Below are 12,433 nucleotides of genomic sequence, written 5' to 3' on the forward strand. Positions count from 1 at the left end.
ACAACGTGGAGCTGCTACGCGTAGCTTACTTTTCGCTTCGCGGAGCTAAATTGACCAATTATGTTAGATATTTTCATTACGCAGAGCCAGTGGATGCATCCTCGTTCCAGAAAGAGAAAACTCTTGCCAAAATTAATGTTTACTATGGGGATTTTAAATGAATCTATTGTAAATAAACCACGACCAGTTGTACAGGATCAATACCATTGTTTGATTAGTGTATAGTCAATGTTACCTTGCATGCATGTGTCATGTGTGTGGCGTGTTTGTTTGTTTGTTTGTCTACTGTGTCGGGCCAGAATCACTGACACCCACGGTACTGATACTGTCATACTATCACGGTGATCATATTGTTGAATGTTGTTGACTTTAAAATAATCATGATGCAGTCATGTCTACAGTAGAATTCACCACGAGCTTTGAAGGACTTAAACCCCATTAAAAGCTATTAAACCAAGATAACACTCAATGAAAACAGCTCAACTATGTTACATCAGATCTTCTCTGGTTAAATACACACTGCACTTGTGTCTGTTTTACCTGTGCAATGAGCAATGAGCTGGTATTATAGTTTCAGTTGGGTGAACGATTATAAAGCGAACGCAAGCTATCAATACTGTGGGCTTTTGTTTACGAAATGAGACAATAGTCTGCTTATTGTTAACCAGCGTTCTTGATAATGAGAAGCTTAATGATTTAACACGGTTTAGAAATACTTTCTTCATATTTTTTCTTCAAATTCCGAGGGGCATCGTCAAATTGGGTTTCTGTTGAGTCCGGGGTCCCTCAGGGTTCTGTCCTGGGGCCTTTGTTGTTTAATCTCTTTGTTTTGGACTTGCCAAATTTTGTTAGCTCATCGCTCCCCCAATATGCTGATGACACGCTCCTGTACAGACCCATCCAGGCGGAAGATGACATCAACACTGTCCAAAATGATCTTGACAGTATAGTAAACTGGTGCAATATTAACAAAATGTCTTTAAATCCAGACAAGTGCAAGGTTATGAGATTGTCCAGGAGAGTTGGTGTTAATAGATCCACTCCACAGTACACCTTACTTAACAAACCCTTAGGTGTAGTTCATAGTTATAAATATCTCGGCATTATGATTTCTTCAAATCTGAAATGGTGGGACCATGTTAAATCAGTCACTTCAAGAACCTCGCGTCTTTTGGGATTTATTAGGCGACTGGTCCGCTGCAATGATCCAGATATTTTGGTCAAATTATATACCTCCCTCTGCCGTCCAATTCTTGAATATGGTATCCCAGCCTGGCTTCCACACCAAAGTGGACACTTAAAATCCTTGGAAAAAATACAGGGACGTCTGGCACGTGCCTGTATTCCAGCACCCAGGGGAGAGCTTGAGTATGGTGTACGCCTTGAAAAACTAGGTCTGATGTCTGTGTGCAATAGATACAATTATCTTGCTATTTCTTTTTATTGCCAAGTGTTTTTACTGCAAGCATGATATTGATCCTTTGGAGTATATTTCCATCAATACTCGTCATAGTAATTCTCTTAAGTTCTCCCATTCTTATGCTAGAACCGATAGTTTTAAATACACTGTCTTCAATCGTTTTCCAGTTTATTTTGATCAACTTCCTCCATCTCTCAAAGACCAATTCTTGTTTAGTATATTTAATTTCCTGGAAAAAATAAAAAAACATTTCAAAACAATTAGCTGGAATTCAAAATAGTTTTTAGTTGGGCTTAGGCTTATTTTTTTTTTATCTAAAGGTTGTGCTTACATTGTATTATCACGCCTCATCTTATGTTGGAGAATGTAGGTAGATTCATCCTTTGCCCTGTTCCCCTGTGCTGATTGTCTGTGTTCTTGTGGGAATCAATTAAGGTTTAGCCACTTTGAAAGTGACTTTGTCACTATCTGGCTATCCCTGCCAGGGGTTCTCTTGTCCTTTGTTAAATTGTTCCTGGTTAAGGCATGCCATCTCTCTATTTTCTCCAACATGGGTCAATTCAATTTCAATTTCTTGCTTTATCACCTTCCATGGCTTACATTTTTATATCTTTGCATGTGTAATTTATATATTTATGTGTAATTTTGATATTGTGCAATATTTTATATGTATATGTGTCTTTTTGCTGGCAAATAAAATGATATGGTGTTATCTGTCGTTTAAATATCCTTCCTTAAACACAAAAGTACCAATATTTCCAAACACCTAAATTAGCTAAAAATTTAGGACATGTTACAAAACTATATTTCCTAGAATTGCAGAGAATACTTTAAATATTGACCGGTTATTTTTTACACAGTGACATCAACTAGGCAATGGCCTATACTTCTAACATACACTGTTTGTAGAGGTCACGCGTCAAAGGTGAGCGCACTGAGTATTGTGTATAGGAAAACGGACAGTAACTACACTATGTATGGCCTACTACTAGTATATAAAGTAAATCCGAACTGGTTTGCAGTTTGCTGAAGGTCGAATTCCGCAAGCCACACCACGCAAGTTATACAAATTAGCTCCGGGCGATACACTGCAGATCGCAGAACTTTGTGCATGGTTTACCACCACTCTGCCTAGCTATATAGTTATGTACAATACTGTATGAGTTTCTTATGAGTGCATGTCCATCTCAATAATAAGTCGGTTCGTACTTTTCATAGACTACTTTTTGAATCATAACTTTCGTGACCGAGGATATCTTGCAACTACGTGGCGCTTCGTCTGGCAAATTCTTAATGAATAAATTCGCTTCACGTAATGAGTAAGTCGTACTTGATTGGTCAGTTTTACCTCCGAGTAATGAAAAACTTTAACATGATCATGATTGGTCAATTTGGCTCCACGGAGCAAAAAGTCAGCTACGCGTAGCACCTCCACGTTGTGGCGGTAGCGGCCGGGGGTAGCGGCCTACCATATCAGTATCCCATATGATATTTCTATTGCAAGAAAAATTTATTTGTTGTCAGGTAAATCACAGGTTTTATCTTAAATACACTAACTGGAAATTAAATACACTAATTAGTGAGGACCGGTATTTTGCTGTGGATATGTTGATACAATGCAATGTATTGCATTGTATTCTTATACCTACCCATTGTATTCCTGTGCCTGGGGGCATTGTTCACTGACCAGTGGGTATCCATGAACAAAGATTAATGTACAAAAGTTAATTTTCAAGATCAAAGCACATGTATACTTGTTTTTGGATTTTCAATTCAATGTTCATGTTCATGATTAATACCCTCATATCAATGTCAAACAGGCCCCAAATGAGGACAAACAAGTCAGAAACATAATTGGTTTACATAGACTGCCAGTAGCACTACTTTCAGGTGGAATATTTAAATATGGGCTATTTAAAATATCAAATGCATGTGTGAAGTGATCATTTGATAGAACAGTAAGGCAACACATTTTGTTCAGAAGATCTCTTGCCTGTCACTACTCATAAAATCAATGTAATTCAAAAAATGATACTGAATGTTTTTTAATGTTGTTTTAACATTTCAGATATATTGATCCACTGAGACAAAAGAAGCCAGTGAGGACCGTGGTCTTGTATTGCTTGCTGCTTCACTCCGGGACATCTATGCTAGAGTTGACTTTCATGGTGGGTTTGAGATGCACACAGTTATATTTGATCCACATTAAATATTGTTGGGTTAATCCAAAGTTCACTATGTAAATACATGTTGGCAATGAAACGTTTGAAACCTTTTACTTGTGCATATTGCACACTCAACCATTCATCTTTGCCAAATTTGAAAAACCCACATTAACAGACATCTTATTAAATATGTACGAGCCCATAGATGCAAATGTATGTGTTGTCAGAAAATCTTGTCAAAAACTGGCGAACTACAAAGACAGTTCAATTGCCACAGGATGTTATGGTATCAATTTAATAATTGCTTGAAGAAAAGGACACCCTATCAGTGCGAGTACTGTGAGAAATGTTTTGTTGACAGAAATCACTTTGTGCAACACATCAGAACTCACACTAATGAGAAATTCTTTCAGTGTGAATACTGTCAGAAATGTTTTGGTCAGAACTCTAATCTTAAAAGACATATCAGAACTCATACCAAAGAAAAACCTTTTCAGTGTGAGTTCTGTCAGAAATGTTTTAGTCAGCACGGTAGTCTTAAAACCCATATCAGAACTCATACCAAAGAGAAACCCTTTCAGTGTGAGTACTGTCAGAAATGTTTTAGTCAGAATAGCAGTCTTAAATGCCATATCAGAACTCATACCAAAAAAAACCCCTTTCAGTGTGAGTACTGTGAGAAATGTTTTGTTCGCAAAAATCACTTTGTGCAACACATCAGAACTCACACTAATGAGAAATTCTTTCAGTGTGAATACTGTCAGAAATGTTTTGGTCAGAACTCTTATCTTATAAGACATATTAGAACTCATACCAAAGAAAAACCCTTTCAGTGTGAGTTCTGTCAGAAATGTTTTAGTCAGCACGGTAGTCTTAACACCCATATCAGAACTCATACCAAAGAGAAACCCTTTCAGTGTGAGTACTGTCAGAAATGCTTTAGTCAGAACAGCAATCTTAAATGGCATATCAGAACTCACACCAAAGAAAAACCCTTTCAGTGTGAGTAGTGTCAGAAATGTTTTAGTCATAACTTTCTTCTGAAACGGCATATCAGAATTCATACCAAAGAGAAACCCTTTCAGTGTGAGTACTGTCAGAAATGTTTTGCTAGAAAAAATGTTCTTGTAAACCATATCAGAACTCATACCAAAGAGAAACCCTTTCAGTGTGATTACTGTCAGAAATGTTTTAGTCAGAACAGCAGTCTAAAATGGCATATCAAAACTCATACCAAAGAGAAACCCTTTCCGTGTGAGTACTCTTAGAAATATTTTAGTCATGGCTCTCATCTAAAGATTCATATCAGAATTCATACCAAAGAAAAGCCCTTTCAGTGTGAGTACTGTCAGAAATGTTTTAGTCAGAACAGCAGTCTTAAATGGCATATCAGAACTCATACCAAAGAGAAACCCTTTCAGTGTGACTACTGTCAGAAATTTTTTAGTCATAACTTTCATCTAAAAACGCATATCAGAACTCATACCAAAGAAAAACCCTTTCAGTATGAGTACTGTCAGTAATATTTTAGTCAGAACTGGTGTCTTAAACTTCATATCAGAACCCATACTAAAGAAACACCCTATAAGTGCTAGAAATGTTTTGCCGGCAGACAAGTTACCTTGTGTGCCACATCAGAACTCACACTAAAGAGAAACCCTTTCAGTGCGAGCACTGCCAGAAATGTTTTGCTAGAAGAAATGTCATTGTAAACCATATCAGAACTCATACCAAAGAAAAACCCTTTCAGTATGAGTACTGTCAGTAATATTTTAGTCAGAACTGGTGTCTTAAACTTCATATCAGAACTCATACTAAAGAAACACCCTATAAGTACTAGAAATGTTTTGCCGGCAGAAGTTACCTTGTGGGCCACAAAAAACTCACTAAAGAGACGCTCTTTCAGTTACAAAAAGTGTCCTTGTTAACCATATCAGAATTCACACCGAAGAGAAACCCTTTCAGCATGAAAGTAGTTCATTTTTGTACGCGACACAGAACTCACATAATTCACAGAGAAACCCTTTAAAGCAATATTGTAACATTTCTGTAAAAAATAGATTAGTATTTCTTTTCTATAAAATGTTAGCTTTTACCTTTTAATTTTGAGCCGAACAACTGAGGGAAAGCAAAGAAAATTGGAATTTGTGTGTGTTACTCCTTCGGTGTGTACATACTGTGTTATGAACATCGCATACATGTTCAATATTTCCATCGTAATAATAAATCTTTTTTTTTCTTAAAATCTCTGATTGTAACAAATCTCTAGCACCTAAAGTCTTGATTTTTGCAGGTCATCTTAGTTTACTAAAGTACATTGCAATCGTGTAAAAACATAATTTAAAAAAAATATTTAGGGCGTCCTCAGCAAATGTTACAATATGGCTTCAAGTGCAAGAACTGTCAAAAATGTTTTGCTGTAAGTAATGCCCTCGCATACCACATAAGAACTCATACCAAAGTGAAATGAAAATCATTGCATTGGGAGGGGTCATGTGATGAAGTGACATGATTTTTGCCTGATTTTTGTAAGGCTGTGTTATTATGTTGTATATTGAATCCCTACCCTGCTCCCACTCAACACAACAGTTCGTAATCATGGGTGTTACTAAATTTTTTCAAAGACATCCCTAGCTTTGCAATGATTTTTCATCAAAATCTTTTTATGAAGCAAAATCGAGGACCAAATTGAGCAAATTAAAAAACCCTGCTTGGCTTGTAGGTTCCAATGACTCCAATTTCAAACATTTCACATGGACACAAAAAAACTGAATGCAAGTTTATATTGGAAACAGGTGAAATGGACTTAAAACCTTCTAGAAACAATAACAAAAGTTGTTCTATGTAATCTTTTGGTTTTATAAACTAGAGGAATGATCTGCCCTAAAATAGGACTACAACTGGTCAGTTAGACGCTCACTTCCAGGTCTATTTTTTCAAGTGATGGCTTTTAAATGTCTTTCAATATTGGTTGCTGGTGACCATTACATTTGCTCTAGCACTCACATGCTTACACCGATTTTGACCTAACTTGGTCACAACCATCATTGACCATGACCCTACATGTCACATGTCACGCAAGGTTCATAGTGGTCAAAAACGTGATTTCAACTCAAAATGCTTCTCCCACAGATTACGTAGGACAGTGACGCCACTTGCACACATGTATTGTTATTACCCAGTGTCTATGAGGTCCTCACAGATTTGGGGTCAAAGGTCATTAAGAGATCATTTACGGTATTAAACGAAAAACTTTCAAAAATTTGTATTTGCTAAGAAAAACATAGGACAGTAACAGTATGTTCACACATAAATTGTGATTACCCAGTGTATATGTGGTATTTTTTTATTTGGTGTCAAAGGTCATTCAGGGGTAACTTCCAGTATAAAACGAAAATTTTATCAGCCAAGAAAACCATAGGAGAGTGCTGGTATGTCCGCAAATGAATTGTGTTTACCTAATGTATATGTGGTATTTTTTTTATTTGGTCAAAGGTCATTAATGGGTCACTTCCAGTATAAAACGATATAACTTCAAAAAATTTATCAGCCAAGAAAAACATAGCACAGAGACGGTACATTCACACATGAACTTATGTCACTCAGTGTATATGTGGAATTTTTTTTATATGGGGTAAAAGGTCATTAAAGGGTCACTTCTGGTCTGAGACGAAAAACATTTAAAATGTCCCTCGGCCACAAATAACATGACAAAGTAATGCCACGTGGACACATGCATTGACATTAGCCAATGTCTATAAGGTTTTCATATATTTTTTGGTTCAAAGGTCATTAAGGGGTCACAACACGGCTGTGTTCGTGGTCTTAGACCACAGCTATGTCTAGTTGTATTTCTCTTGTCATATTCAGAAAAAGTATAGTTTGACCATTTTCAATGTACATTTCTTGAGTTATACAGGGAAAGGTCAGATGTCAAAATTTGGACTCTACAGGGGGACAAAAAGTGACAAATTCTGAGATTTTGGTAAAAAATGGTCTCATATTGTTCCACTTGCAAAAGCATTTAAGAAAAAGAATAGTTTGCCATATCTCAGGTGGTTTGTTACCTTGGCAGCATGGCAAAGATCAAATTCTATTATTGTGTTGACCTTGACCTCTTTTGTGACCTTACCTTTGTAACAAAACATCCAAAACAATGCAACTTTTGTCATTTTGATTTATTTTTGCCAAAGGAATAATTTGAGACCAGTTGGATTAAAACATATCAAAAGAAATAAGCCCCCCTCTCAAAATTAGGTCATAACATCATAGAATAAAACTAACTGAGAAATAATAATATGACTGTTTGCTAAGTGTTGTGTGAAAATGAAAGATGTCAATGACTTCATGGCTGAATGAGCCCTAATTAAAGACAAAAACTGCCCGTTCCAAAAGTCAAAAAGTAGGTCTACCCAATGTTTGTTAACTGCAAGGTGTATTGGGACAAGGAATGAGACTGACCATCTTACCACTCACTGTGCTGAGCTCTGCATGGTCAAGATAAGGATTTGCATGGCTGAATGATCAATAATGTTCAATTATTTCAAAGTTAGTTTTATTGGTACAAAACGAAACCTTGCAATGCTATGACGAAATATTGGGAGGGGGACTTATTTTTGTTGATGTGTTTATATGTCAGAGACAGGTCAAACTATACTTTTTCTGAATCTTTATGAGGAGAGCAATACATTGGTATGGTTGTTAATATGATTGGACTAACTTTGAAATTTCACCCATGCATAAGCGGCCATTTTGGATTTATGCAAATTAGGCACTATACACCCACATTATGTCACCATACCATTGCAATATGATCTGCCAACAACGCAATGTTGCTAGCCCGATTGACCTTTGCATGTACACCCACATTTATGTCACCATACCACCACATGGTATATTGCCCTTATAAGTTTGCCATGCACAGATAGCACATGCTTTACATCAATATGAGGACGAATTTGTTTTTACTTGAGTGTTATTTATTAGTACTGGTATCAGAAATGTTTATTCTTGAGATGGTATACTGTTTACACTTGAAATTGAAGAAGGTAGAAAAGTTGTAGTTCAAAATTCACTTGTTGAAATAAAAGTTTGAACTTGATATTTAAATTTGAATGGCTAATTATTTAGAGTGAGTTTCCAGACACTCCTGTACCCAAAGAGCCATCTCAGGTAGACTGTCTACCCCAAGCTAAGGCAGCAGCTTGGCCTTGCAAACCCCAAGTGAAATAATCCTTGTAATCTGTCATCAATCCATGTAATTACCAGGACCAGATTTCCCTTACCAAAAAACAAGCAATAACATAAGCAATCAACAAGGCTCTGATTGCTTAATTTTCCCATTGAATACTCCATGCAAATTATAAGCAATATATTGCTTATAAGCAATAAATAAGCAATACCTAAGCATGTTATATGGGCGAAATATTTAAATGAGCTAAGCAATATATTGCTTAAATAAGGCATCATTGATGGCTTAAATAAGACATCATTGATGGCTTAAATAAGACATCATTGATGGCTTAAATAAGACATCATTGATGGCTTAAATAAGACATCATTGATGGCTTAAATAAGACATCATTGATGGCTTAAATAAGACATTGATTGCTAGGTGACAAATCGCTATTCCTTTCATGTTATTATGACTTACCACATGATTTTTAATGGACTTGTTCACAGTATCAAAATAGAGATGTTAGTATCGCGGTTGCCTGGTATGGTACAAGAACTCAACATTGTAAAAGCAATATTCCACCTATAAATTACATCCACAATTAAATGTTACATTTTGATGCATATTTATTTAGCCCATTTCCCAGTTTATGTATGCCATTTATGATATAAATTAGATCATCATCAGTTTATGACATTTAAGGTGTATGTTTTCACATTCGCTATGCCATTTAGTGTAAAATTTTGCATGTGTTTCACATGTCCAAATATGTTGTGGAAATTTGATTTTTAAGGGTGCAATTAATAGAGGTGAACATGGGTTGGTAGCACTTTTGTATGAGAGTGAACCCCCTCACTGTATTGCAACACATGATTTCACAAAATGAAGTACAAGGGACTGTCCAATAATTATGAGCCATAGGGAGGGTAAAATTGGGGGGGCAAAGATTTTTGGCAGGCAGAGAGGGGACAAGCAATTTTTGGCACACATTTGCAGGTCAACTTATAAAAGACATTTCTGAAAACACTACAGAAATGTTCAAATATGCAACATTTCCTGCTCGCTACGCTCATCATATCATAGGCCTATATATCTGGACTAATTAAAGTTTGAAAATTTGGAACCCAACCATTTGGCATGTGCAAAAGGGGGAGGCAATTTTTTAGCCGGCCAAGAAGGGGGGAGGCAATTTTGGCACACCATGCATTTAGAAACATTTACCCCCCCTGCCCGTGGGCTCATATTGCACAGCCCCTAATACAATATAATTAAAAGCTAGTGTACATGCAAGCTATTTATTATAATTAATTACATTATCCTTGCACATTTAAATTTTTGTGATGGTATAGTGCAATATAGACCCTGAAAAGAGCCAATACATACTTTTCTTTAGCACCCAACCGGGTACGCATGCAGCTTAGCCAACAGCAATATCATATTATATTGATAACCTTACATTAATTTTTACCACTTGCATGGCCATTTAAGCATACACACATCAAATAACTTACCAGTAGATTACAGCACATTATGATACTAGTACCATTCTCCTATGAATATCCAAAACCATGTAAGACTCCAATTTTGCTCTAAAATACTAGCATATTTCCATACAACTGCCATGTCACCTCATGTCTACAGCAAATTTGAAAATATCAGTTGACCTGACCTGGCCATGAACTATCATGTGATCATGATTGCTTAAGCTGGCAGCTAGTGATTGCTAGCACTAGCAATCAGTGATTGCTAACACTAGCAATCAGTGATTGCTAACACTAGCAATCAGTGATTGCTTATGATGGGACCGATTGCTAGCATGATGTCTCACCAAGGATGTGATATTGCTTATTATTGCTTATAGTTAGATTGATTGCTAATGATGGCTAGTGATCTTTTAATATTGCTTAGATTATTGCTAATAATCAGTGATTGCTAGCATGATTGCTTAAGTATTGCTTATTAAGCAATCTTCTATGGTAAGGGTTACCAAAATGTGGAGGCCCCAAACTCACTGTGAGGAAGGCATGTGCACTGAAATGGCCAAATTTTAGTTTATAATGGTGAAAGCATTTTAATTTGGGAGGGAGATGGGGTTTTTTTAGTTACGATTTTACTATATGTAGGACATTTAGACTAATTGAGCCCAAAATGAAGACATGTGAATTTTTTTCTATTAAAGAGCCAAGGCACAGGAAGCAAACTTTTCCAATATTACCCTATTTTGGGCCAAAACATGGTGTTTTTCAGACTAAAAAGGAAGCTGCACAGGGCAATATTTAGGGCCCTGGTTCATGTAGCCCAGTCTGAAATCCGGCCTGGATAATCATTAGATAGAGGTTTATGAACTGTGCCATTGACCATGAGACTAATCTTCACACACTTTTGACCCTTTTTATGATTGAGCTTTTTTGCTGAAATTATATTGCCATAACTTTATATCCACTGCAGATCCAGTGTCTGCATTCCTAGCGACATATTTAGTTAATTTAAAAGGATGTCTCCGGCAATCACAACATTTTCCTTATATGTAAGAAAAATAATTATCAAGCACGAATCACATTGATTTAAAAGGAATAAAAACATCCATCTCTCAACACGCGATATCAAAAATAGTTGAATGCAAAGACGTCCCAGTATTAAATGAAAGCTGACAACAATTGAGCACAAATAACCATTATGTCATTGCACTTAGACAAATTTGGCGGGGGAATTTTGAATATCGCGTGTTGAGCGCCGAATGTTTTATACGTTTTTATGGACTATAAATAAATTTTATATTAAATAAAACCATGTGATTCGTGCTTGAAAATTATTTTTTTAACATATATAGCATAATGTTATGATTGTTGGAGAATCCTTTTAAAGGTCCAATCAGTTTTGCCTTAGTGCTCCTTCGTATGAAGTGAACGTATTAAGTTCACCTGATAAACCATGCTTAATGCATTGCAACAACTCGTAGTATAATGTATTCTTGTATCCCATTGTATTCTTATACCTACCTATTGTATTCCTGTGCCATAATTGGTTTACATAGACTGCCAGTAGCACTACTTTCAGGTGGAATATTTAAATATGGGCATAATGCATTCTTGTATCACATTGTATTCTTATACCTACCTATTGTATTCCTGTGCCATAATTGGTTTACATAGACTGCCAGTAGCACTACTTTCAGGTGGAATATTTAAATATGGGATATTTAAAATATCAAATGCATGTGTGAAGTAATCATTTGATAAAACAGTAAGGCAACACATTTTGTTCAGAAGATCTCTGCCTGTCACTACTCATAAAATCAATGTAATTTGAAAAATTATACTGAATGTTTTTTAATGTACGTGTTTTAACATTTCAGGTATATTGATCCACTGAGACAAAAAAAAGCCAGGGAGGACTGTGGTCTTGTATTGCTTGCTGCTTCACTCCGGGACATTTATGCTAGAGTTGACTTTCATGGTGGGTTTGAGGTGCACACAGTTAGGCCAAAAAAAAATTGTTGTGTTGCCCTCACACAACCGACCAACCCTAAATCCTGAAAAATCAGGGTCGGCAATTTGAGGCGATTTGTAAACTGAAGGTTTAAAATAATAAATCCCGACCGTCCGACCCCACTTTCACATTTTCTCACGTGAGGGCAACACAACAATATTTTTTGGCCTTATATTTGATCTA

General features: G+C 36.2%; 1 protein-coding gene across 10 annotated transcripts in view; it reads left to right on the top strand.

Moving 5' to 3' along the window:
- The window catches only part of LOC140168261 (uncharacterized), a 71,567-nt gene that overhangs the window by 35,754 nt on the left and 23,380 nt on the right, over positions 1 to 12,433 (top strand). For 5 of the 10 annotated variants that reach the window (XR_011861174.1, XR_011861175.1, XM_072191605.1 and 2 more), the window contains 2 exons: positions 3,489 to 3,588; positions 12,117 to 12,217. The exons of 3 other annotated variants lie outside the window; for them this stretch is intronic. The gene's annotated coding sequence lies outside the window, so the exon portion shown is untranslated. The remainder of the gene's footprint in view (positions 1 to 3,488; positions 3,589 to 12,116; positions 12,218 to 12,433) is intronic. 2 more of the 10 variants (XM_072191606.1, XM_072191607.1) reach the window with 2 other exon arrangements.

The sequence above is a fragment of the Amphiura filiformis genome, chromosome 13 (genome assembly GCF_039555335.1).
Source record: "Amphiura filiformis chromosome 13, Afil_fr2py, whole genome shotgun sequence".
NCBI lineage: Eukaryota > Metazoa > Echinodermata > Ophiuroidea > Amphilepidida > Amphiuridae > Amphiura > Amphiura filiformis.